At 36.8% G+C, this 27,625-nt stretch overlaps 1 protein-coding gene across 1 annotated transcript in view; it reads right to left on the reverse strand.

The window, feature by feature from the left end:
* LOC105933220 (limbic system associated membrane protein) overlaps positions 1–27,625 on the reverse strand; it is a gene marked incomplete in the record, with an annotated part of 539,059 nt that overhangs the window by 321,699 nt on the left and 189,735 nt on the right.

The raw sequence follows: 27,625 nt of genomic DNA on the forward strand, positions 1-27,625 counted from the left end.
AAGAGAAGCTGAACAAACTGTGCCCTTCCCCAACAAAAAGAGGAAACAAGAGGTCACTAAAAGGACAAATCTATCAGTTTTCCATCTCCCACGACGTTTTAAAAAAATCGTTTTAAAAGAGTATCGCAAAACTCCAAATTCAAATATGCATAACATAGGGAAACAATTCTGTCACCTTGTAAGACAAAGTAACGTTTAACAGCTGGTGATTAGAAATGATGCCTATCTCGAATGAGCATTCTGCCACGCATCATTATTCATCTGACACATGCAGCCGGTGAGAAAAAAGGCAGTAAAGCAGAAGATGAAGAGAAATATCCTTGGGCAAGACACTAAAAGCAAATTCCCTCCTGATGGCTGCATGCAGCGAGGCTTTGACATCACTGAAGACTGTGTCGGTGTCTTAACAGGTGAACGAGAAACCCATTGTTTTGTGGTTTTAAGTACCTATGAGAGGCTAAAAATGCATACAACTGGGGGAAAATAATAACACAAACTATACTCACTTTGCTAATACGTGAAAATGGTGTTTTCTGACTTGAGGTAGCAGAATGGAATATCTTGCAACTGGGTAAATATCCTTTATTAAGTGTAAAATCATGTTTTGAGAGGTTTCCCAATGTATCTTGGCAGGATAAATGATGTTAGACTATTATCTGCCAGAGACAGGTGCCTATAAGTTTTTAGTTTTCCATGGGTGCTTGAACAAGGTTTACAGATACTCTTTTTGTCAATAGATTTTCACAATGCTCAGTCATCATATTTTAGTAAAAGTGAACTTGCTCAATTAGATGATAAGATGGACCTAAGAATGGATGCATTCTACACTTATTGCCTGTAGTACTGATATCTCTTATTTAATTTTTGCTAACATTTGACATTCATATGATTGAAAAATAAACAATGATTAAGTTATTTTTTAACTTAATACTATCTAAATTCCAGGTCTTTAAATGAAATTCAAAGAGCTATTTTTCACCCAACTGAGTGTTCTACTAAGTTCATTAGCAGAACAACAACTTCATGTTGTCTTGCTCCATGTATAAAATAAGAATATATAGTCCCACATTATGTAGTCCCACAACAAATTGTTGTAGCTGTCTGAGAAAATGGAAAAAAAAAATATTCTGTAAGTAGAATAGAATTTATTTGTCGGACACCAAGGGCTGACAGCAATTTGTTTCTGACATGGATCTACGTACGTCCCCACACATACAAGACGTTCAAAAGAAATTAAAAGGAAGCAGAAATACACCATAAATAAACTTAAAATACACTATAAGTGATAAATAAAATGCTATTCTGGTTATTGAAATCCCTCTGCTGCTGATAGCTGTAATTGCGCTTGGAATAAATGATTTTTTTTTTGTGTATTGCTTCCCTACTCAGTAGGATTTTGTATCTCCTGCCTGATGGGAGGAGATTGATGGAATGATGGAGATTGAGAGCGCTCCTCTGTGATCAGGAGTGCTCACACAGATCGGACAGTGAGATTTGTGATGAACCCATTATCTTGCAACCTTCATTTGTTAAGTGTGAAATGTTTATTTGTTTGCTAGTAATGAAGTTATACCAGGATGTGATATTGAATGTGAGAATGGATTCTCCAAGTGACTGGTAAACCGTAATTCAAACATTTTTGCTGAAATTAAAACACTCCAGCTTCCACAGAAAATGGATCAATTAAGTATCAAAATTGTGCCTAATTTGCTGACACTCTTACTCTGCTGTAGAGGGTTTGCTAACCATCATGTCATATGCAAATGACTAATCAAAGGTTCCACAAGTGAAGTTTGTGTTTTCCACATTAAAAGGTTTATTCCCTAAATGAGCTGTCATTTATTGACAAGTTCTTTGTAAACATTACCATTGACTTAGCAGCAAGTAGAGAAGCTCTACAACAGAAGTAGCATCTATTAGGAGGAAAACAAAGATGTTAACATAGTTTCTTCATTGGTTTTGTCCTGAAAAGAAACATTTAAACACCAAAGTGATTTAACCCACTCTTGTCCCTGGAATGCATTCAACTGAGGTCTAAGATGTGTCAAACGCCACATCTCGTACTATTATTGCAGCTGGCTTCTCAGTGGGTAGATTTCTGAATGGGGAAGATTAGTATTAAAGTTCAAACAGGTTGGCCAGTTTGTTCATATGTATTCGGCAAATACTGTTGATACACATTTCTCACTTTTTATTCATACAGTTTCAGACACAAAAACTAGAAATGTAGTTATCTGGCTGCAGCCTTCTTTGGGGAAATCCATTTATATACTCTCTCTCTCCTTGTGCGTGTGTGCATGTGTTTGAACTGATCCTTTTACTATACATACAATATAGTACAGTGATCATAGCAAAATAAGAACCAATACAATCAAATGCTAACAAATCCGCTTCTTTTTAAACAAAGGAAATTACCATTATGATCAAACCCATCTGCTTCAGAAAGAACAAAAACATGTCAATTCATAATGGAAGATCTGCAACAAAATAAAGCATAGAAAATACTTTGATGACATTAATAAATCCCTCTGGTGCATAGCGGCCACTGTAGTGGACAGCTACTAAAAAGTAAATATCTTTTTAATTCTATGGTTTCTATGGTGAAACTGAATTTCAGTGTCTAGAATGCGCTCTGCTGCCACACTCCATTGAGGTAAATTCACTGAGCTATATTATACACTGGAGTGCTAATCGCCGGCTGTTAGAACGAGTCGCTTTGAAGCCACCAGCCGCCATATTGGTACTCCCTATTTCCCCCAAGTAACTAGGGAATATGTGCGCTACAGCATCGAATAACGAGGATATTTTCATGTTCAGAGGGGGCTTAAGACTTTTAAAATGTCAAATGCCATATACTTTTATGTTATGTTCTAAAATTATCAAGTACTGAAAAAGTCATGTGCTGAAATATTTTGCATTTTATTTATTTAAATATATATATATATATATATATATATATATATATATATATATATATATATATATAACATTTATAAATATATAAATAACAATATACAAAAACATATATGTATACATACATATACATATATATATATATATATATAGATACATATACACATACTTATATAAACATACATATAAATTTAATATGAATAACATGTAAAATATTTCAGCACCTAATTTCCTAGTAGTTGATAGTGTTAGTACATCCACCGACTGTATAATTACCTATGAAATGTTTTTACACAGCCAGAAAACTGCTTTTTGTTGCAACCAAATCCTATGGGATTCTGTGAGAGTAGGGAGTAGCAAAATGGCGGCCAGTGACTTCAGTTTTTCGGCAAAATCAGCACTCCAGTGTAATATATAGCTCAGTGGGTAAATTCCGTGGTCAGTCATTGTAACTGCAAGTAAATTTCTTCTGAATCCAAGATGGGCAAAAAACAGCAACCTCTGTCGACCACTGCTGGCATTTCCTCTCAATCCTTCTATAGTAGAAGAGCCCAACAGGTAAAACAAATATGACGATTTACAGTAACATCTAAGGAAGGATATTATCAGTTTGAAATATAAAAAATTTTCTCCAACATTTAGAAAATTACGATTAACCATGTGTCCACTGAAGTGGACGTCATGCATCTCCCATTACATTTTTTTCAACAGAAGTCATATAATTGCTTTACTGTCTTATAATTGTTTTGCTTATAATTCAGTGTTTTAAATGTAACATATAAACTATTCATTTAAAATTTACATTTCAGTATATTTCGTTTATACTTTGTGTATATTTTGTGCAGATTAGCTGTAGTTTCTGTAACTATACCAATTATTTATACTGTAGACGTCAAACACAGCGAAGAATAAGGCAAAAAAATCTAAAAATGCAAACTGAGGCCACGATGCTGCATGCACATGGAAGACCAAATACATCTGCATGCAATGCTGTGTGCCACTGTGCCCTGTGTGCTTTACAAACATTCATACAGCTTAGGTGTGAGGACTATCAAAGTGTTAGGAGATGCAGAGACTAAAATGAAGTTTTCTTGCAACATGCAAATAAAAGGACTTGGTTATACTGTCCTGCATTCTTATAGTACTGTGGAAAGCCACAGTGATGTTTGTCACATTCAGGTTAAAGATTTTTGGCTATGATTGTCATTTTTTTTTTCTTATTCAGTTCTAAACATTGTGCCTATGTAGTGTTAAAATTTAAACAAAATATGTTGAAATATTTTTCAAAGCATAAAATAAAACAATTGTTTGTATATTTACAACAGAATACAAGATTGTTCTTTGTTTACAATACATTCATAATGTTTTGTGTTCAGTGCTCAGGCGCATGTAGTCCGCTGTAGTGAACATTTCTTTAACTTCCTGGAAAAATTTAATTTTTGAAAAAAAAAGTTCATATTTGTTTTTTTCTCAAGCCCTAAGAAGATAAAAAACACATCTAAAAAAATCTTGAGTCAAGGATTCATAATTTATGCATCAGAGGGTTTTAAAATCTAATGACATTAATTGATGAGCTATAGGGTATTTTTTGTACTTTATGGCCAGCATGACACTCGTTTTAATTTCTTTGTTACGTCCATCCTAAATACACAGAGAAATGCAATTTAAGAGAAAAACAGCACATTTAGATCAAAAATAACACTAGTGGAAGCAACTAAACTGTTGGAAAATATTTTGTGAAGCTGAACTTTCTCAAAGGATATCACAAATTAAGACAAAATAATTCTCAGTAGTTCTAATTTTGTAGTTATGTAAAACACTTGGTAAAGAGAAGGCAGTTTAAAGCCCTTATGGTTCTTAAACAGGCTCCAGAGTGGAAGGTTTGGAAAAAAATCCTGGTATGTGTGGTCATGTACACAGCATAAATGGAATCCGCCTACATGGGGAAACCCTGTCACAGGAACAATATGGCTGCAATCGGTACCTAAAAACTTTGAATATCAGTCAAATCTTTTCTTCTTTTTTTTTTATTTGTGGTATCCCACAGTGATCAGCAAGCCTAATTGGTTTATATAGGTTGTGTTACAAATGCATGTACACAAACTTATTTTAACAAGAATTGTTATAAGACTGGTGGATGGGAAGGTTTCTGTTTTGGATCATGACTTTAGGATTTATTTATACTGCTGATGGTAAATCACACTTATTATCAGTAGCTAAATTTACAAGGACAAAAATAATCGGAATAAACGGCTGATCGGAATAAAAATGTGTCATGTAAATAAACCAATCGGAATATGATGATCGGAATAAGCTCAATTGGAATGACATTGAATTCCAAATAAGAGAGGTGGTTAATGCTGATTCACAATCCGATCAACATGCATGTAAATGCTTTTCAGGCTCAAGTTATTCTGAATCTGGCAAACTGACCCCAAACTAAATTAGAATGATGTATTTCAGCGTTGGCGAGTGGTGGAAATACGCAAAAATACGTCAGGTAGTAAAACTGTCAGGGCTCCTGATATAACCTGTTTGAAAATATAAAGAGCTCAAAATTGTTGTTTACTCAGTTATGTTTCAAGCGTAATTTGTAGACAAACTCGTTTGTTTACTATTTTTGTAGTTTAGCGAAGACGGAAGTATTTCTTCTTCTGTGTTTTTATAAGAGGAATTTGACAACTGCGCATGTCAGAGTGGTTATATTCTGAATAATGGCAGGCGCATATAAACGCACACTATGATCAGATTCATTGATTGTGTACCCATATAAACGGTACAATCCCATTATTTAATCAGAATACATTTTAATCCGATCGTGATATTTTGTGTACGTAAACATAGCTAATGAAGTGCAGATTTTAACTTTGGTTGTCAAGGGAGCATTTTGCATGCGACCTCTGAATGGATCTTTCAAAATGTACAACAATCAAAATCACATTTTGGCTATACCCATCAAATTAATAAAATGCACCAAATGAGCAAAATAATCTTAATAATTAGCCAGACATTATTTGAATTTAAAAGAATAATGCCTTTTTTAAAAAAAAAATTGCATCTAAGGGTCTTTTAGGTTTTATAGCTAGTTTATTCTGAAAGACACTGATTAAAACTTACCCAAATAAAATGTATGCACGCTGTTACATCAGTTCTATTGATTAAGTTTTGTCAGTAAGCTTTTTTTCCCATGGGGTCATTTTCATGTTAGTATCACGTCATATGTGTTTGATTACATATGACAGCAATCGTGCTGTTGTACTTAGGGAAATTGAACAGAAGATTTGTAGCTTGTCAGTCCATGTGCTTCATCATAATGGCCTTGTCGTCATTACCCTACGTACTGACCCTTTTAACTGAGACAGATGGAGGGAAGGGCAACCTACCTCACCAGCATTCCCATTTCTCCTCTGTGCTTCCAATGACCAGATGTCTTCACATAGGGAATGAAAACATGAATCACTCGTATCTGTTGAAGGTGCTGTGTGTGAGAATGTGTATGCTGTTTTTTGAAAGCTATTTATGTACAGGAGGTTTCAGGCAGAACAAGAGGACATGTCCGGGTTAATAACAGAGATAATTCAGTAGTCTGGCACGGGCATGACTTTTAACACTCGCACACAGAGACAGTATGATGCTGTCTCTCTCAGGAACAAATGTGTACACATCAGAAACCTGGAGCTGAAGTTCTTAATGGAATGTGATGATTGAGAGGAGAACATTTGTCAGAAATGGACAGTGACTTGACATTAGTTTTAAATACATATAATGCCCATCTAAAAACCTTTGCTCTCACAAAAATACATTGTTTCATAAAATTGTCTTGTTTTTTACCCCTTTGTTAGTACAAGTGAGGCTTTTACTGTCAGACCCACATTTATTGTTTTCCTTGACCTGACCTGTTGATTTCAGGTTTGATTAAATTTTCTCACTAGGGACTAACAAAGGGAAGCTCATTTGTATGAAAGTTGGTTCAATTCAAAAATTTAAACTAAAAACACATTGACTTTAAAAGGAATACCTTGTGCTGCTGGTTCCTTCATCAAAGAAGTAGTTTTAAGTCCAATAAAATATTAAAATATAAAAACAAATCTCCATTAATGCATCAACACACAAGTCACTAATGTGACACACATTTTCATAACATTTAAGCCCCTTTATAACTAATCAGGGAAAACTCTTTGGGTTCCTGTTTGTTTGGAAGAGATAAGATAAGATAAGATAAGATAAGATAAGATAAGATAAGATAGGCTTTATTGGTCTCACAGACCAAGAAGGAGAAATTCACATGTCTCATGTGACAGTAATCAGAAGAAGGTGCCAAAAGTAGGACAAGGTGCATCAGGTATATACAGTCTCCTCGTTTATACAGTGGATCAAAAAAAGTAGATAAGAAAATAAGAATAAAAAATACAAAATAGAAATAAGGCATATTATCTTATGTAAATTCATGGTGACTTATATACATGTGTATTGACAATTATATATATGTATACATATGTCAATACACATTTATTTATTAGAAGATTTGTTGGAAGATTTATTTGTTGTGCTCAGCTACCTGGCTGAGGTCTTGAGATGTTGTCTTTGCTCACAGTATCATTTATGTTATGAAGTGCTCCAGTCCAGCAGACAGCAAACACCCACACAACACCTCTAAACTTCCCAAATGGGAAGGTGTTTTAAAGATTTCAATCTCCCCCTTTTCTTTTACCACAAATGTAACTCTAGTCATTATGATCAGTCTCTTCAATTTCAGTTTCACATACCACCAGGTAATTTCTTCAAAGTACAAGGTGTTTATCTCTGAATTAATTGTAAAACTAGAATCTCCTCATGTTGCTTTTTGGAAGATGGCTTCTGCATCTCTGAGTGGCCTTTCAGCCTATCACCGATACAGGACTAGTTTATCTGTGGATAATGCCCCTCCTACCAGCTTCTCCTACCATTTTCACAAGGTCTTTTGCTTTTGTTCTTGGTTTTATATGCACATTTCACACTAAAGCATTTACTTCCCTGGTACCCAGAACCTATTTTCTCCTGCACTTGTATAATCTGTTATGGTGTTTATGCTTAGATGTAACTGTTTGAACAGATATGTGTGGCACCTTCAGGCATCTATTTTTGTTTACCCAAGGATGAACCAGGTGCTTATTTCCCTTTGAGAAATATTGACATATTTATTTTTTATCCGTCCGTGGTGTCACACAAGGAATAAGTGTGTTTGAGATTCTGCCTACAAATTCGTCAACAAGTCTGCATCCAGTTAACTCAGATGCTGTATGGCAAACAAATTAGAGTCTGCTCATTTCTTTAGGTAAATTTACAAAATTTCTCTATTTTTGAATTTAAAATATATAAACACAGAAAGCCCAATTTTTAGTTTCTGGGTCCTGAATGTCAACCAATATAAGTTTAACAACCCATCCAACCCTTTAATTGAGGAGGTGCGCAGTTAAATCTTTGGTTAATTTATAAGTATTTTCATTTTACAGGAGCAATAAGTCAAATATTTATTGTAAAATCAGCTTAAATCATTCTCATTTGTCACCTGGGATGTAAGTAACATTCTCTGTAAACAATCAGTCATCTCCATCAACAATGTCTTAGTCACATTTTTCTCCTTTCAAACCGAGAGATATGGTCCGGAACTACTTCGGTTCAGATAATAGCCTGTGTTTACTTCCTGGTTCCTGAGACAATCATATGAGAGTTCCCCGGGTTCCCAAAACAGAGCGCAGCATTTGATATTTTTACCACTAGGTGTCATTATTACTTATTGTTCCTTTAATTTACATGCATAAACGTTTGTCTTTGTTTTTCAGAGTATCACATAGCAATGTGCAGTGAAGGAATTCAGCAGCACTGATAAGCATATGTTAGTATTTTATATTGGTGGTTTAACATCAGAGTGGTGCAGAGGTTAGCACTGAATCAAATCAAGAATCAAATCCCTGCTACGCCAAGAATTCTTTGGGTGGAGGCTGAATTTTCTCACGTATGTAGGTGTTCTCAGGGTGCAGCAAAATGTATGTTGTGCGAGTTGGAATGTCTGTGTGTGGTCTAACATTTGTTAAGATGAGAGACAAAATAAGAAACTCCTTCAGTGTCCCGCAATGGGGCAATTTGGGTGTTACAGTATAAGGACCGTTTTCCCCAAAATATACTACACTGTAAAGACCCATCTGTCCTTGTGGGGAGCAAAGCCTCAAGTGTGTGTGTGTGTGTGTTAAATATGTATGTCGTATAGCTGTGTGATGGATTGGTGACGTGCAGGAGGTATCAGCCTCTCAATTATCGACTACTACTGAAGATGGGCAACAACCCCCCCACGTTACATTGCAAGAATTAAATGGTTTTAGAAAATAGAGGAATTGCTAACAAGGCTCTTAGTCATTATACTAGGTGGAACCTACCCACCTTGAATGAAGTAACATTTCCAGTCATAAAGCCTTGAGCCTTGTGTGTAAAAAAAAGGCATTTGATTTTTTTTTTTTCTTGTTGATCTATGTTGATCTGTCATCGTTCTATTGCTAGGATCAGCTGGAATGTGTTGCACTCAAAGAAACTGCTTAAAAGATGTGCAATCATCAGCTCCTTATTGTTATCGGCTGTCTGCCTTTCCCTGCTGCTGGCCCATCTTTCTGAATAAAGCAGCCGGGGGGGAGCAGACTTGTTTCTCAGAGGAGCTTGAGCACATTGAAGCGTCACCCTCCCTCTGCTAAGAGAGCAGCCCGCTGCCTGGTAGTAAGCATGCAATCATAGTGGTAAGAATAATATCACTGCAGTTAAAAGTATTTTAAACTATTAACGTGTTCTCCTTGCTCCCGCCATGGCTGAGGCAAAAGAGCTAATATAAAGCTTTACATTTTAAGCATGTGTCTGAAAGGCAGCGTTTTGCTTCTGGAGCGTTGACCGCTCCAGGGATGCTAGAGCCAGTCAAGCTCTGACAGCTCTCACAGCGGGGGGGACGGGACGGGACTGAGGAACGGCGGACTGGACGCGCCCTAAAGCGATGCCCAGGAGGCGTTTCTCTCTTCCAGACCTTTCTAGACCGATGGAATCACTAAACCGGGCAAAGATAATCCAAGCAGAGAGCAGCCAAGTAGGGCGGGCGGAAATGGGCAGGCCAGTGGAACTGCACCTTTACAGTAGGAAGGACAAATGTTTTGACAGTTGTTTTCATTCATGTCTGTTTTCAATAGCTGAAAGGGGTTTTCAGTTTTCCCCAATCTTTACAAAGTCTCATCCGTTCTGTCCCTCCTTATTCCCCAACCATCGCCATGACAAGCAACATGTTGGTCAAGATTCTCGGTCACCCAGGTCATGATCAATCAAAAAAAACGTAAAACACAGCAATAGGTTTGATTCGTGCCATGTTTCAACCCAATTAACACGTCCATGCAGGTGACCACAACATTTCTACTGTGAGCCAGGCAAACGATGAGTCTAAAGAATCTCCATTGAATCTACAGGTGAATCAAAGCTCGTTTTTGGCCTTGCCAGCTGGAACTCCACACTACTCCAGACATTTTGAATTGAAAAAGCTTCCTGGACGGGAAGCGAAACATCTTCAGCTACAGAATAGAGGTCCAGTTGTTTTATTTCTAACCTTTTTTTGATTCACGACAAGCAATCTGCTACCCCTGATTCCTCTTTCCTAAATCACTTGCCAAGTCCCGTTTGTTAAAAGTAGAGGTACAGGAGTGTCAGTGCGGTTGCTTACGATTTTATTTTTGTTTTTGTTTTTCCCTGTCGTGTTCTTTCATTGTTTGTATAAAAAAGTACAAGGCTGACACAATGTCTAAAGTGCTCAGGATCAAAGAAGAGCACTCTGCTTTTCTGAGTGATCAGGGTGGGATTGGATCCAGAGGGTTAGCTGGTGTCAGACCACATCAATCTTCCTTTTCATTTTTAGCTATCACACAGTTTCTCTCCTTGTTTCTCCTCCCAAAATACATTCTTGCTGCCGTGCTTGCTAGTTATGTTCCCAACCTTATGCCTTTTTTTTCCTTTAGGCTGACTGGATGTAACGCTCTTTGTTACTAGTATAACGTCTTTCTTCTTTCCTGTTCCTAAGCCTGTGTTTTCATTCTCTAGGCCTGATTGTCATTCAACATGCTCTTGCATCATTCACCCAAGGTTTAGTCCTCCCATCCCTCACTACCTTTCTCACTGCATCTCCTTTGCTTCCGACAGAGGTTAGTAAGGATGATGGTGATTCTAATCAGCATTAGTAGCTTCCGACCCGGCTTGAATTTTTCAAAATTGATGTGAAACGATGTGTAGCAGCTTGTTGCCAATAATGAGCAAATATGCATAGATATTATTTTCCAATTGGTAATACTTTTACTCGTGCTTAGTTTGTCTTGCAGAATTGCTTCTAGGAGGGATAATGTTTCAAGAGACACGTGATGAAGGATTTAGGCTACATCCACGCTGATGCAGATCCGTTTAAATTTGAGACATATTGATTTTTAGAAACGTGTGTAATTTATTTATTTGTGTATTTTACAGAATTTGACAATTCAGTCTGCATTTTATGCAACATGGAAATTGTAGGGTCCTATCTACTGGGTAGTGCTTTAAATAATGTTATTTATAGATTTGATCATAAATTTGGGTAATACTGAGTACGTACCTTCCTATATTCTGACTACACAACTGGTCTGGAAAAGGTTTAATTCTGCAAGATCAAATGTTTGAGAACGAAAGTCTGTCTTTTCTGAACAAAAGTTCAAGTAACTTTATTTATCTGTTAGGTCAAAGCAGCCTCAACTTACAGTGCAGAGAGGAAAGACACAATAACAAACATCAGTTACACACACACACACACACACACAAACATTAGACACCACTGCGCATACATCATAAGACTATAAATATACAAACATATTTACATTTATGGCATTATTTACTTAATCTTGAGGACTTGAATACCAGTCACCATCTAACATGGAGCAATGTTTTTCTCTTAGTAATAAAAAGGAATCTAAATACTAGATTTGTTGGCTTGTAGGAGATTAATCTCATATATTTTGGGATTCTCCAGAGTTGGTAAACTATTGGAAAGATATACAAAGTGAAATCATGTGTTTCACTTATCATGTGTTTCACTTATCATATGTTTGGGCATTACTATTACTTGAGAACCATCTGTTAATCTTTCAGAATAAAATCTGAAAAAATTGCCAATTTTATTTCTTAAGATTTTGTACTGGATAAAACATATTTTGGGGGTCTCCTGGCTGAAACTGCATCACCCCACAGTCTATCAGTGGAAAAATAGGGTGAGGAAAGAGTTCTATATGTTAGAAAATTACAGTTAAGCTGCAGACGAAAACTGATTTATTTACAATTCGAGCATATAATAAAAGTTGTTTAACTTTTAAGTTCAACTGAGTCTATGTGTATTGGTGTTGTCCTGCTGGCTGAAATACTCTTTGACATTCTACATTCCTTTTATACTGTGGAAAAACAAAGGTTTATAAGGAGTTATAAGGAGCACTCTATATATATGGCTTTATTTATTTTGCTTGTATTGTTCATTATATTCTGACTGAAAATCTCAAATTAAAAAAATCCCTGTCAGAATTCACTACGCACCAGTGCCACCAGTACAAGTTTTATGAAAGTGTTACTTAAATATTGCAGCAATGATCCAATATCTTAGAATACTTACAGGCTGACTGTGCTGGTGAAGGTTCGCTCACATCAGCATGATAAATGAATGAAATGTCTCCCATTTGAGAACAGCCTGACATAATTCTCTGATTATTTCAGACTGTCAGGTAGTCATTTACTATGGGACAAGTAGAAAAAGAAGGCACTGTCGACAGTACAAAAACATCTTTGTCTATACAGACACAGCATCACATAGTACATCTTACACTCTTTATTCCAGTACATACACTATACTAAATAAGGCTGCATCATGTGAAACACATAGTTGTCAGACAATCATTCTATGTGCATTTTTAAAAAGCTGTTCAGACCCATATACATATTTTTATTTTTTTTAAAGAGTTACGTCACCTTTTAGCTCAAATCAATACAACAGCTTGCCAATCACAACAATCTAGTATGCCGTTTTAAACGGTTTGTTGCTGTTGTGAATTTTTACTTACACTGGACAGGTATATGATGTTGTATTCTGTTCTGTTTTTAGTCTGCTTCTCTTCCTGGCTTCCATGTTTGCAGGCTGCTGCTCTTTTGCTAAAATAAAATACCAAATGCTGTGTTCTGTTTTTGGAAACCCTGGGAACTCTCATATGATTGGCTCAGGAACCAGGAAGTAAACACGGGCTGCACTCCGCACTGAAGTAGTTCCGGGCCATACCTCTAGGTTTGAAAGGAGAAAACGTGACTAAGACGTTGCTGATGGAGAGGAACAGATGTTACTTCCATCCCAGGAGACAAATAAGAATGATTTAAGTTGATTTTTACAGTAAACATCTTACCTGTAGCTCCTTTAAAGCTCTGCCCAAACATATAGCAAAGATGATGTCTGTGTTGAATCAATGCACTGGAAAGTGTCTTGCTTCAGAAGGTGACCCAGTTTTTGACTTCACAGACTTTGAGAAATTTTTAAATGATTCAAAATTAAACTCGTGTCAGATCTGTGCAACTTTTGTCACATACATGCAATATGTGCAGATAAAAGACTTTGCGCATACAGATTACCACACACACACACACACACACACACACACACACACTGTTTTCTTTGCCTATTGTGAAAAGCAGGTTGCCTGTCTGTGCACGACTCTGACATTATGAGAACACCTTGCCTTATTTGTACTGCTGAAGTGTTTTAAGTCTTTTTACATATATTTGTGTGAGCTGTAGGGTAGGCTACAGGGACGTTCAGCAGTTTCCTGTAATGTTGTTACTCCTCACATGATGTTGATACAATACAGCTCATCCAAATTCACGAGAGAGAAGAAAGAGGCTGGGTGCAGGTGTCTCCATATGTTCACCTGCATATGGTTGGATTTACTACAGCGTGTTTCATGGGCACTCACTGGTCTTGTAAGTACTGCTCCAGTTTTTTTCAGAGAGGTGCATTAGCCATCCTTGTGTGGCGGTTTCTCCAAAGCTCTCTCTCCCTACATCACCACTATTCACTTTAAAATGCAGTGTGTGTCACAAGACTGTGGCAAAACCAGGGATTGAGGCAGTCTTTCAGAAAGGGGGAACTCATATAAAGCTCAGGGGATAAATGAACCTTAATGGCCTGGGAGGAAAGGAGAGGTGGCATGCATTTTGGTTTCACACCAGAGCAGAGATGGATCTACGTGGGCAATCCATATAAAATATAAGAGGCCACCCCTTTCAGCCAGTTTTATGTTTAGGAGCTGTTGTTTGGTTTCAAAGCGTTTACATGTGAGAACGATGATCGATCGATTTGAAACGCTGCAATCTGAGGTGCTAACTGCTGATAATGTTGCTTGCTTTTGCCAAAGAGATGTCTTTTACTTCTCATTTAGATCAGAGATGTAAGAGCGACATTCTGACCTGACACAGACAACCGAATGCTAAACTCTAACCCTCTTTGCTTCCACCGCCACACGTCAATCCTTCCTGGCTCCCCACCATCCCGACTCTAATTCAGTCTGCCTCTGCGGCCCCGAGAAACACAATCAGAGCATAAGCCACTGACAAATTTTCATTATATGCAATTTCATGGACAATAAACCTACTAGAAATCACAATCATACCCTGAACGAGTGTGTGCTGCTTTTCAAATGAGATAATTAGAAAAAATCCTTTTTTTCCTATTTATTTATTCTCATGGAGCCGAGGAGAGAAACGTATTGAAATGGAACAGAAATGGTGCACAGCGATGATGGGGAAAGGCTACATCCTTGTGGAGTGAGAAGAAACCTGGCTCCATTAAGGGCTTTTGTCCAAAGCAGCGGCCATGGACCCTGGCAGAGCAACTGAGACTGCAGTTTGAGCTCAACTGCAAATTTTCTGCTGGCAATAATTCAATAATATTTATTGAAAAAAACATCTACATCATATACAGACAATGATGGATTTAAATACCTTCATATCGACTATAAAGTCATTTTAAAAGGCAGCTTTTTGCCAATGAAAAAGGCTGGCAGTAGCTGCTTTATTTTTTGTGAAATTCTGATTAAAACCAGCTTTCTTTGATGTTCAGCCTACTAACAAGCCTCAGCGGCTTTCTAAAAGCTTTCCATATGGGTGATTGAAAGATTTCGCATAGACTCCAAGCACTTAAACTTGTGAGGAAGTTTGTGAGAAACATTTGGGCATGAAACAGCAGAAATAATCAGTCAGGTGACAAAGGATGCAGTTTTTTTTTTTATAGATTTGTTTTCTAGATTGCTTTTTATCTTGCTGTAGAAGTCACCCACTGTTTTTAAACGTCTGTACCCAAGGAGAACCCACCCCACTTATAGCACCCTTATACAACAAAACTACACCCTCTCTACTTGCAAAGTGAATATCACCAAGACAAAAAATTTTATCTAACTTATCAGAAACAAAAGAATCCACAAGAATGGATCTTAATTGGAAAATGCTTACATTTGACTTGTGTATAAATTCTGCTTTTATGTGTGCTTTGTGATTTTACTGATTTAATGTATGTTTCATACATTTTTAATTGTTTTTGAATGATTCATTTAATCTCAGAAAAATCCAGTTGAGGTCTGATGAGCCAAAATGTGTCAGATCCTTTATAGAGTTCTTGAAAACAGTTAAATAGTCCTTTGATTTTGCGCCAAATCATAAACTATGAAACATCCCCAGTGTCATCAGTCGCTCATGGTGTGAAGGATTTTTTTAACTAAAGGATAACTAAGCAAAATGTCATTATTTTAGAAAGAACTTAAAAATAGTTTTGTATAGAACGTATCTTTTCAGATGGACTATGGTTAAATGTCACACACCATCTCTGTTGTTCTCTAATCTGTTGTTTACATGGCCGGGCCGGCGGCGCATGCGAGTATGTACCCGTGAACAGCTTCAACTCAGGGCTTACCCACTCCCTGCCCATAAAATGCCACTGCCGGGCACACAATGGGATCTGAGCATGCCCATCGAATCAAAATATTCTCTTGCAAACAGCATCATAAACGTATGATTTACTTAATTCTTCACTAGACATGTTCCTCTGAAGGGTGATTCTGGTCTGCTGTGTATTTATCCTTTGCAAATAGGCTCATACGAGCCGACGGGTGTGAAGGGGAAATGGGTGCTGAGTGCTGAAGCAGAGATGGAGTGAGGTGTGGCTCGATACACATCATGTTTTGGTTTACAGACCGTGCTCAAGCTCCGCCTAGTGGTGAAAAATTGATTATTGCTCCTATAAGTTGTCTCCCCATTGGCTGGAAAGCAATGGAAATGTGTTTTTTTTATATATCTAAGAATAGAAAGGTATCAAATAGAGCAGCTAATTGGACTGATTTATTCCTTAGTGGTTTACTCTCTTTACTGTTTCAGCAGCCCTTTTTAGAAAAACCAAATAATCTTCAGTGTCGTTCCTAAGACTAGAGTTCTGGCTTGGTCCCTTTTTAGTAAATCACTGCTTAACGTGCAGCATTTATAACTTTTCCTTCGCTATGAACATGTTAAATCTTTTTTACACTTGCAGCTGAACAAGCACATTTTTCAGCCTAATGTCACATCTCACATGTCTTGTGAATTTGCGCTATATCGATAAAATTTTATTGAATTTTCATAATTTGTTGGACTGCACATAGTTTTAAGAGTAAGCAGATGGTAAGCAAAGGGCATACGTTTTAATAAATGATGTACATTTGCTCTCTCGAGATATGTATGACTCTCACCCGCTGGTTCAATCTTGTTTCACAGGAAAGTACATTTTCTGATGCTGTTGTGCGTTGAAAGCGACTAACGTCTTGGAATATTAGGAATTCAACACAATTCCATAATTCATAGACTTCATGTGGAGGCCCAATATGTGAAACATGCGACTCTATGGATTATTTACAACTGTGTCTACATCCATCCTCTATGCTTAGTCTGCAGTTTCAGGAAAAGTTTCAACATGAATTGCAGTAGTTTTTAGATGTTATTATACAATGAACTTAGACTATGTTCAATAAAAGACACTGAAACTGTACCACCATCAATTATGGCTGCTATAAAGTAAATAGAGAGTGAAATATGACAACGGATCTGTGCATTAAACTAGCAAGGATCAGTAGTTTTGTGTGGGAATCCATCCTAACAGAAAGCTAGTGTGCATGTGGCATTTTGTGTTTTTAGGTGAAGTAGCTGAATATAAGAATCCGGAAAATGAAAGCCCTGGGGGACCAGCAGTGACCTATGTTGAGAGGTGGAAGATCGTGCTTTTAAAAATAATTTTTGGAAGGACCTCTATCAAATAGATTGTGACATTTCTGGTAACCCAAACTAAGGGCAGTGAAATAATCTTTAACCACTTTAGTGCGACGGATGGTGCCATTTGCTCCTTTGTTTTCTTTTCTGGACTCAAAACTCAGTTTTGAGGAATACCAATTTTCATAAAGGGCCTAAAAGTGTAATTCTCTTGGGAATTTTAAGGCAGCAGGACAATAATAGAGTTGGGGAAAATATTCAAGTAATAGTTTGGATTTAAATGCAAATACGGTGTTCTTTTGAGCAGGAAGATCTTAGCCAGGGGCAAGCTTATTCTTCCGTAGCACTCATTTACTATCAGTTGATAATTAAAATAAATCCTTTTATGTGGGGTCTTGTTGAGTACCTTTTAGCATTCTGTGTTTTATATGTAGTAAACACTGGAATAAACACCCATTTATGCTCCTTGATGCACTTAAATGTTTATGTCTGTTTATAACATTGTAAAGCTTCACTGCCGTCATGCGTTTATTAAGTTGGCATATCTGAGTCAGCCTCCAAAAGTTTTAGATGACAGCAAACGTGGCAGTATTCCCAAAATTCTTAATAAGATTAATACGTATTATAATATTCATTTACATATAAATAGATAATAATAGGTATTACTGTCCTGAATAAATGCAGAATTACAAGCAACTTAAACATTTTCTTTGTGTTGCTGAAACATATTGAAATGCAAAACAATGTTTTAAGACAGCTGTTTTGGCATTATCGGTATTAACTGACACCATTTCACTTGACCACTGTGAGTTTCAGCATTTACAAAACTGTTAAAAATGAATTTCAAATACAGAAAACAGCACCATGTCTTCTAGTCTTAAAATCCTAAAAAGAATGCCTCAACATCAGTTAGTAAACTGAGGGTCAAGTACACTTGGATTGTGGAGCAAGGTAGTGATTCAAAGTCTCAAAACCAGATTAACCAGATTAAGGTTTAAGAGTGGTTTGATCAAAGTCTGGACTTCTATCTGATAATGATTATGTGGTGCGACCATAACCTGAATTCAGACAATGCTGCAAAAAAATAGTGTGTTAAAATTACTTCACAATGATGTGATGGCAAACACTTTTTGCCGGTGGTTGCCACCAGTGTTGGCCCAATCAGTTATTTGGTTTGTGAGAGATTGCTTTTTCATATAGAATCAGATTGGTTTACTTTTTTTCCATTGATAAATTAAATCATTTGAAAAGTGCATTTTGTACAGACCTAAGTTATTTTTGTTTGATATTAAAATGTGTTTGATTATCTAAATCAAAATCAGCTTTTTTGGCCATGATTATGTGCACAATCAAGGAATTTGACTTTGGTTACAGCTCTCACAACGTTCAGACATTAGGTAAAAATGCAGTATATAAGCAGCAGTACGCACAAAAGTGTTTTATTGTGGTGTGCGATCAAAAGGAAAAAAAGGAGATTTTGGTTGTGCAAATATGCTTATTTTGTTTCACAGCAGTGTTGCTGACAACTCAGGTTGTGAGCTGTTCACTGTGTTCATCAAATTGACAGCCTGGGGGAAGGAACTGTCTCTGTGGTGGCTGGTTTTAGAAAATAGAGCTCTGTAGCATTCACCTGAAGGTGAAAGTCTAAACAGTTTATGTGCAGGATATGTGAGGTCTGCTGAGATGTAAGCTGTACTTTTCTAGACCACTGAAACAATTTTATGTCAAAAATGCAAAAAATAGAAGAGATGTTTTTCAGAACTCTGTATGAAATAATCACAATTGTATATGTGATGACCAAATGCTTAATTAAACTTCCTTTCTGCCGTTGAATCATGTTGCAATGTAAGGTATTGTTTTAAGACCATAATTTTTGCATTCCTGGTCACTGTTGCCAGCTTAGGAACTTTAACACTATATTTAGCAACTTCTCAGACCCCTCTGGTGACTTTTTTGTATGGAGAGAGAGCTACTAGTGAAAAATCTAGTGACTTTTTTCTGTGATAGTTAGTGACTTTGTTGAGTTCACCTGAAAGTACCACTCATTCTGTAGCTACTGTCTTGAGGGAGCATAGTCAAGAAACCGCGTCCAACACCAATCTCTCCCCCCCCCCCCAGCTGCAGTCGGGCTTGTCACCGGTTCAGAGTCACGGCACCATGAGCAGAAACTGTTTGTAGGTGCAGCGCGACGGATAGAGAGACTGAGTCTCAATTTTTCCTCCACAGACGTAAACGACGTGAAGTGAGAGGAGAGAGAAAGAGGCATTTTCTGATTCTCGCTTGTTTTCTTCTCCCGGATTCGTTGCAATTCTCTCCTCTGTTGCCTCCGATTCCTCTCTCTTGGTTCCTCTCCTCCTTCATCACTAACTTTAGACCTTAGATGTCTCACCTGACAGTTTACCCAAATTCAGCCAATTGAGCATATTTGCGAGAATGAATAAAGTAGAGGCCATAAGCTTGGTGTGCATATACAGTACAATGCGTGGAAGAAAAATCACTTCTTCTATTTTTTATTAAAATGAAGCGTAGAACAAAACAAAAAGATTTTCGTGTGAATACATTTTTATTTATTTATTCAATTTACAGTTTTTGATTTTAATTTTTACAAAGGAAATGTTTATTTGCACGTCTTTATGGTGTGGGGAAAATCACTGTCAGACATTTTTCAACTCGCGCACCCCCTAGCAGCAGCTCGCGCACCACACACTTTGGGAATCCCTGCTCTAACTTGAATCACTTGTCAGAATTAGAATAAAGGTTATTCCTCAAGTTTGTGGGCAAAAACAAGACATAAAAAACAGGCAGACAAGTAACAGAAAAAAAAGGCAAACCACAATCTAAAGCAGAAAAAGCATTGTTCAGGGAAAAGATAAGAACAAGGGGCAGGATGTGCATAGTAGTTTTATTTATTGTTTCTGTATATACATATCTGTAAGTGTATGTGTATAAATAGATTTCATATTATTTTATTGAATTCCATTTATGTATTTAAATTAGAACAATGCACATTAATCAACCTATCAGTAGTAAGCATTAATTTAAATATGCTGGAGTTAGCACAACAGCAAATTTTGATCCGTTGTCCTAAGGCAGGTAAGAACAAAAAGTATCCCACAAAACAAAGAGCAGAGAATATTACAAACATCACCTATATAACACATGATACAAAAAACAAGAAGTTACAAAAAAGATAGGACACCCTAACTAGTAGACAGAATAAACTATATATGAATGCACCACTAGTTAGTTTTCAGCCAATGTTTCAAAGTGTTTTTAAAGCTGGAGTAGGTGCCCCAGATCTTGGTTATAAAACATGTATATATGTAGTGTGGATTCAGGCAAAGTATTAAATTCAAAAAAATATTTCATAAAGGGTTTTTAATCACTTTTTGTCTTGCCAAAAGTGATATTGATTCTCATTCATACAGCCTGGATTACATGACCAAATATGCAGATTCATTTATGTTGTCATCTAGTAACTTCTGCTGACTTTTAGGATAGCCAATAGTCACTTTCCTTGCAGAGGAGTTGGCAACAGTGTTCCTGATGTTAACTGATGTATACTTAACTGTAGGAAACTACTCAAATTACATGTGAGTTTCAGTATGTAGAGAAATAAAGGTATTTCAAATGCACAAAACAACAGCATGTGTCAGCCTTCCAGTGTTTTAGAACATTGTAAGGTTCAATATTTGGGTACATTTTATTCATTGTCTTTCAGAAAAGACTAGATAGGTTTAACGGCTAAAACAGACTCCAACATCTTGTTTTACTTTAAGTAAAACAATGCAAAAAATTAAATTAAAATAAAGCATTTCTCACATTTACTGGTTGGTAGGGCACTCAAACACGGGTTGAAAAATACTGTTTATTAAATTCATTGCTGTAAGGAATGCACAAACATCCCTAAACAGCAGCTCTGCAAATGTTTTCCCAGCATAAGAGAGCCAGCGCCTAGGGTCAGGACTCAACATTTTGACTGAATCTCAAGGATTAGGTAAAGCTTTCTAAGAATGTTATGTACACATTCCGAACGAACATAAAAGTTTGAAGGCAGCTATCTGCAGTCAGGTATATGCCAACATTTTCAAATGCATACTTTGATTTTTTTTCACACTGGAAAAGGTCACAAGAGAATTGGAAGAATGAAAGAACATTCGCAACTTGGGGTGCACTTTTTGTAGCAACAGTTAGTTGGCCACTTAAAAAAATTATGGCAAAGAAAGAGGAATACTAATTCTGCTAATAAGGTGAAGTATTTTGGTAAAGTGTTTCTTGTCTTTGTGAAAAAAGGACTGGTGCATATAATGCAGGAACATATGCACAATAAATAAGAAATATACCTATTTACTTACTTTAGAGATGCCATTGACCATATATCTGCAACTATGAAACAAACATGTGAAAAACCGGTCTACATGAAAGATTGATTAGCGCATCTCAACAGCTGTTTCTTATTTGACACAGGTAACAGTTCCCTGGGGACCTTCTCTTCCCAGTTTTGTTCCCTACTCTGTTTGCTACTCCTATTTGAGGTGTAGTAACTGTTGCGATATTTGATGTTTTTTGTTTTTTTTTCAGAATTATTTTAAATTTACAAACAAGGCGGCCTACAAACCTGACACCATAATATTCCATTAACTTTGTTGTTGAAATGCTGGTGGAAAGAAACTCAAAAGATTTTAGCCAAGGCATGTAGTGTAAAGGAATTCTACCAAATAAGAAGGTTATGTAGGCTAACTTCTGAATCTGATGAAAGTCGGATGAAAAATAAAACCAAAACATTTAGGTAATTATTTTGCTTATAAGTCTGGCATTTAACAAACTGAAATAATTGTAGACATGCCATCTCCCCTCACGCAGGCAATGTTTCTGCTGATTTAATATTAGACTGTAAGGCCTTGAGGGAATATGTCTTTCTATTCAGTGTATGTAAACATCTGGCTTCAACTGTGAAAGACGGTCAGAGAAATCTGACACTCATTTTACCACTGGAAAACTCAAAGTATTTCTTGCAATCCTAAGATCAAAACAGGGGGAAAAAAAGCCTAATCAGTAAGAAAAAAAAGTCCCTTTTATACAATGTAATTAACTGGTTTCTACTGTAGTTTCAAGTTATACCTTTATGTATTATTCTAAAACAGTAGTGCCCAAGTCCAGTACTCAAAAAAACACTATTCTGGAGCTTTTAGATGTATCCCTTCTCCAGCACACCCACATACAATAAATGGCTTGTTACCAGGCCTCTGCAGAGCCGAATGACACGCTTTTGAGGGAATTCAGCCATTCGATTTAGGTGTGCTGGAGAAGAGATGTGTCTAAATGTTGCAGGAAAGTAGCTCTGGAGGACTCAACTTGGGCATGTCCCTGCCCTAAATGATGAAAGGTAGGTTTATATTAATTTTGCCACTGGTATCTTTATTTATGAAAAATAAAGTACACCTTTCACACAACCTACCCAGTGAAGATGAGGATGTTCAGTGTGAAGTGATAAACCTTGGTTCTACACATTACAACATGAAAAGTGTTAATAAGGTCATAAAGATGTGTCCTATTCATTTCAATATTTACATTTTTAGTGGTCGTTCTCACTGAAACAAACCTCCCACAGGAATAGCTCATTAACCAGCTACTCAGATAGTTTGCAAGTCTAATTATATTATGCAGGAATATGGGAGTACACACACCGTCAAACCACCTGAAGTAAGTGAAAACATGCAGTACACTGTGCTTGTGTGTGGGTGAGCGGAAGGGTAGGAGCACAATCTGCAAAAACAAGCATGTCTGAGCTGTATCTTACAGGAGGTCCTCATTAACATGCAGTCTTTGGATTTCACAGGAGAGAAACACCACATCAACACATCAACATTATTATGAAGATACTATTTCCAGTTGAAATGTATCTCCAGTGGTTGCATGAGGTAGACACGTATATGAAATAATGTGCAGATTGAGGGCTCATGCATTTAAATAACTCCTGGGATGCCACCTGGGATGTCCTTAGAGACTGTGGGGCAGTCTAGGGTCATCTGATAGTTTACACTGGTAGGTAATGATAATTATTTTATTTAACTCTGACACATAACATTCCCTGTATATTGGCTTAAAGGTCATAGCTACAACTTTATCAAAACAGTTATTTAAAAAAATAATACATCCACAGAACGTCTATAGTGGTGCAGAATAAAATATTAAATATACTGAAAAATAAATAGATATTAGATATTTTTTTTAAATAAATTTAGACAGGTCCAGAATATATAAATATTGACTTTAACCAACATCGACATGAAAGGATTTCGCACCAATAGGAATAGTAGGCTGAAGTCACATGAGACGGAGCTCAGGAGTTGTCATATTAGCGCTGTGACAGCGCCGAGAAATTGCTTCTCTTTGCCGTTACATTTCTCAAATTCAAGCAAACCGAAAAAGGAGGGTGAACGCCAGTCAAGCATTTAAGCACTGGTGCCCACTTAAGGAAGCAAAGGGACTCAGAAGCCACGCAGAAGTTGCCGCTTTTCTTCTGGACAGGTAAGTTAAATGTTTACTAATGCTATCGAAAGGACCCGGCAACTGGCTGGCAACTGAAGGTTGGAACAAAAACCACTGAGCGCGAATGAGCCACCTACTGGCCGGGAGGAGTTTAGCCATCTCCTGGTCAGGCTGAAGGTTTATATTGCACCCCATTGTGATTGTGGGGCAACACTGACAAATTTATGAGAAGGGATAAATGAAATCAAAATGAACATTGTCCACGACAGACAAGCAACAGGTTTCTAAAGGACGGTTGTGGAGTGTTTTAAAATTCACATCACTACAGTGATGTTAATAAAAGCTACAGGTTGCATACAAAGAATGATCTTGTTGTATACACAACTGCGGGGAAATATTTAATCATTCCTGCCAAAGGCAATAACTAATAACTAGCGAGTATACTGCAGTGATGGTTAATATGGAGAGACAAAACAATAAAAGAGCAATCACTGGACTGTTACAGTGGTTTCTTCGTACAAAGACAGTGTCTAAAAATCAGTTTCTAAATGATCAAGATATGGTTTTCTTTGTGTACCTATACAGAAGAGAATATTTCCCATTGGCATGTGATCAAACATTTCAACTTGAGTATGAATGATAAAAGGAATATGGGTTGTCAGGTTTGCAATGCAATGACTCAACCTGACAGTGAAACTGTCAAGCTTATGGAACAGATGTAAGAATGCATGATAACAAACAAAGCCTATCTCTCAGTTTGCTGATGCAAAGCATCCAATTGATTGTAGGAAGAGGTAAATACCACATGTATTTTTCACAAAAGATACACAAAATTATTACAAAAATATTTTTAAAGGGCAACACTACAGGAAGATCATTTTTTTATTACAATATTTTTTGTCAGTCATTTCATAAAGTGAAATCATTACACTGAGTGATCTATTTAGAGCTTTTGCTTGTAATTTTGATGATTAGGGCTTAAATGATGAAGACCCAAAATTCAGTGTCTCAGAAAATTAGAAACCTGTGAAAAAGTCTCTGTGCAGAAAATTGTTAACTTAGTATTTTGTGACAACAGCATTGATAATATATAGTTATAGAACACGGAGCAACATAAACTGTTAGTCAGGGTCGGGGGGAGAAAAAGCACTGCCTTTTATCAAATTGTACATCTCAAACATTTTCTTCCTGCTAGAGTGTCTAACTGCAGTACTTATATATGCTGCTAGAGACTGGGTGAGAAGGAATTTACAAAAAAAAATGTCATAATTTTCTTTAATTTTACAAAGAAAAATTTTACTTATTGTTTTGAGCCTTGAGTGAAATTAGGATTTGTTACAGTTCCTCTGACCAAGAGCAAAAAGTAGAATTACTGACCTCTGTCAGGAAAAGATGAAACGAAAGTAACAGTACAAGAGTTTCAGAGACAAAAGTATCATATTATCATCCCAATTACGGTCATTTTCCCTTTCCACTGCAGACAGAGCAAAATCTGGACCCACTTAATGTGCAACCTGCTCTAAATTAAACTGGCAGGTAAATGTGATCATCAGCAGCAATGAAATCAGGGCTTATTTGCTCATTTGGCTCCAACTGGGCCTCTCTGGTGAATTAAGAATGCACAGACGCCTCTGTAGCTGCTTTTTTTTTATCAATCATTATTAGGCCTTGTTGGAAAAGCGGTGGCCTGTCCATATGGGCCATGTCTGTGGTCACCATCTCCCAGCGGTCAGGATTTGGCTTTGTCTTGCTCAGCAGATGTTCTCCGCTTGTGCTTGCCGCCCTTGCTGATGGAATTACACAGCAGAGTGTAAGCCTCCATGGGCATGTGTGCATCTTCCTCAGACTGAGATAGAAAGGCATAGTGACATGGAGAAAAGAGAGACTGTGTCTTTCTCCCACACTCACACATTATCAGTATTATAAGCCCAGTTGGTTAGCTCTCTGCCAGCAGCAGACTTGGGAAGCCTCTTTCAGCACCATGTCTATGGTGTTAAACAACGACTCTCTGAACAGTGGCAATTAAACGACAAGGCACCAAGTGAATGTAAATGATGCATCATGCAATTTTTATGATTCTACTAGTTGTTTAATAGCCAGGATTAGGGCAAACACTAAATAGTGAGAATTTACTACACAGCGGGGATCGTATGGGATGACTTATCCACTTTAGTCACAGATATATTGGGATAGTCAACAGAGGTAATTTAGAATAAATGTTTGCACATTTATTTAAAGGAAAGTTTCCTATGCCAAGGCCTTGTTGTCGCATGAACAGCCAATTAGTAAACATCAACATTACCGTGACTCTAAACACTGACATTTTAGAAAGTAAGCACATTTGAACTGACTCATTTTACTTTTCCACCAAAATATTTGCACTCCTAAAATACCACTTAGAGCCAAAGCTTGTGCTGAGCTTATGAATAGGGAGGCATAGAAAACAAATGTTCAGTGAATGGAAAACGGATCTTTTCAACTTGACAAATAACTAGCTTTTTGGAAAATTTTAAATCCAGCATTTCTCTCAGTCTGCGGATGCATAATTGTTCCCGGTAGCCGCTAGTTTGCATTAATTACAATCTTTGATTCAGAAGTTGTTACTGAGTGATGAGCGTGTTTGTGCTTTCTTTTTTATTCTTTGAATTTTAAAAAAAAAAAAAATCAGTAAACTAAACTACAAAGACACCATGTTGTTTATTTTTTAACATTACTGACGTGTTTAAATATAGTCTGTAGAAGCTGAAGAGCTGCAAAAAGCAACTATAGAAGATGGCATTTTTTTCCACAGTTGCTCTGTTTTTTCTTTGGATTTGGAGACATTAACAGACTTATGGAAATCGTTCATTTTAGAGTCGGTTCGGCATACTTCACTGGGAACACCCACAGAGACTGCTTTTGACAATAAGTAATGTGAACCATGTTACATTAATCAATATAATATAAAGAAATATGCTTTTGTTAATCAGGTCGTGTCATGTCCAGCTGGAAAATGAAATCAGCAACACCGTACAGCTTTTCTGACTGTGCATGTGTGTCCAATGTCTCACATCCTGTAATGCAGGAAGACCAACAACATGTGTTGTTGAACCTGTAGCTTTATTAGTGAGTGCAAGTAACATCTAAACTATTATTAAAACCAAGTACGGATCCATTCTGGGTGCTCAGGAGATACAGAAGGAACACTTATGCGTTTGTTTGTATATGACTGTTCATTAAAGTTTTAAACAATTTCTTTCTTTTTTCGGCACAGGTGGAAGAAAAATTATGGTGGCTTTTAGGGAAATTTGAGAAATCTGCACGTCACAGTGCTTGTATTCTGAATAAAGTCTGGTGTATGTAAAAGTATGTCAGATTAATGGATTTTGTGCCCATATAAATAATGTATTCAGATTATTATTTTCTTTTACAATCCAAACTGATTTCATTGTGATCAGTTTGGCACATGTAAACGTAGCGAGTGACTATGTGCCAAATGGCCTCTTTTTTGCTGCTGATTTGAATACTGCCAAGTCAGCAGTCTTCCCCATGGTTATGTAGTCCTTAAGCTTAGCTTGACATAATATTTGTGTAATAAAGTATTTTTTCAATGGTATTATTCAATATGATAATTTTGTAAGAAAAAGACAATAATTTTGAGTTTGAATTAGCTGTAAGATATATTAATCAAATAACAGCAACAAACGGTTTAAACATGTCCCTCTGATGAATTCTAATGAAATCTGCCACAAAGCTGTATTTAAACCATCTCTACTTTGAACAAGTTGTTGAAACCAAAACTTGAAAAGTGTTTCATTGCTTTATTATTGGCAGGAGAAAAAAGGCAATTTTCACAATGCCTTATGACCAAAACCTACACCTACTGTTTAGGTGTATGGTTTGGAAG

Source organism: Fundulus heteroclitus, chromosome 18 (assembly GCF_011125445.2).
Source record: "Fundulus heteroclitus isolate FHET01 chromosome 18, MU-UCD_Fhet_4.1, whole genome shotgun sequence".
NCBI lineage: Eukaryota > Metazoa > Chordata > Actinopteri > Cyprinodontiformes > Fundulidae > Fundulus > Fundulus heteroclitus.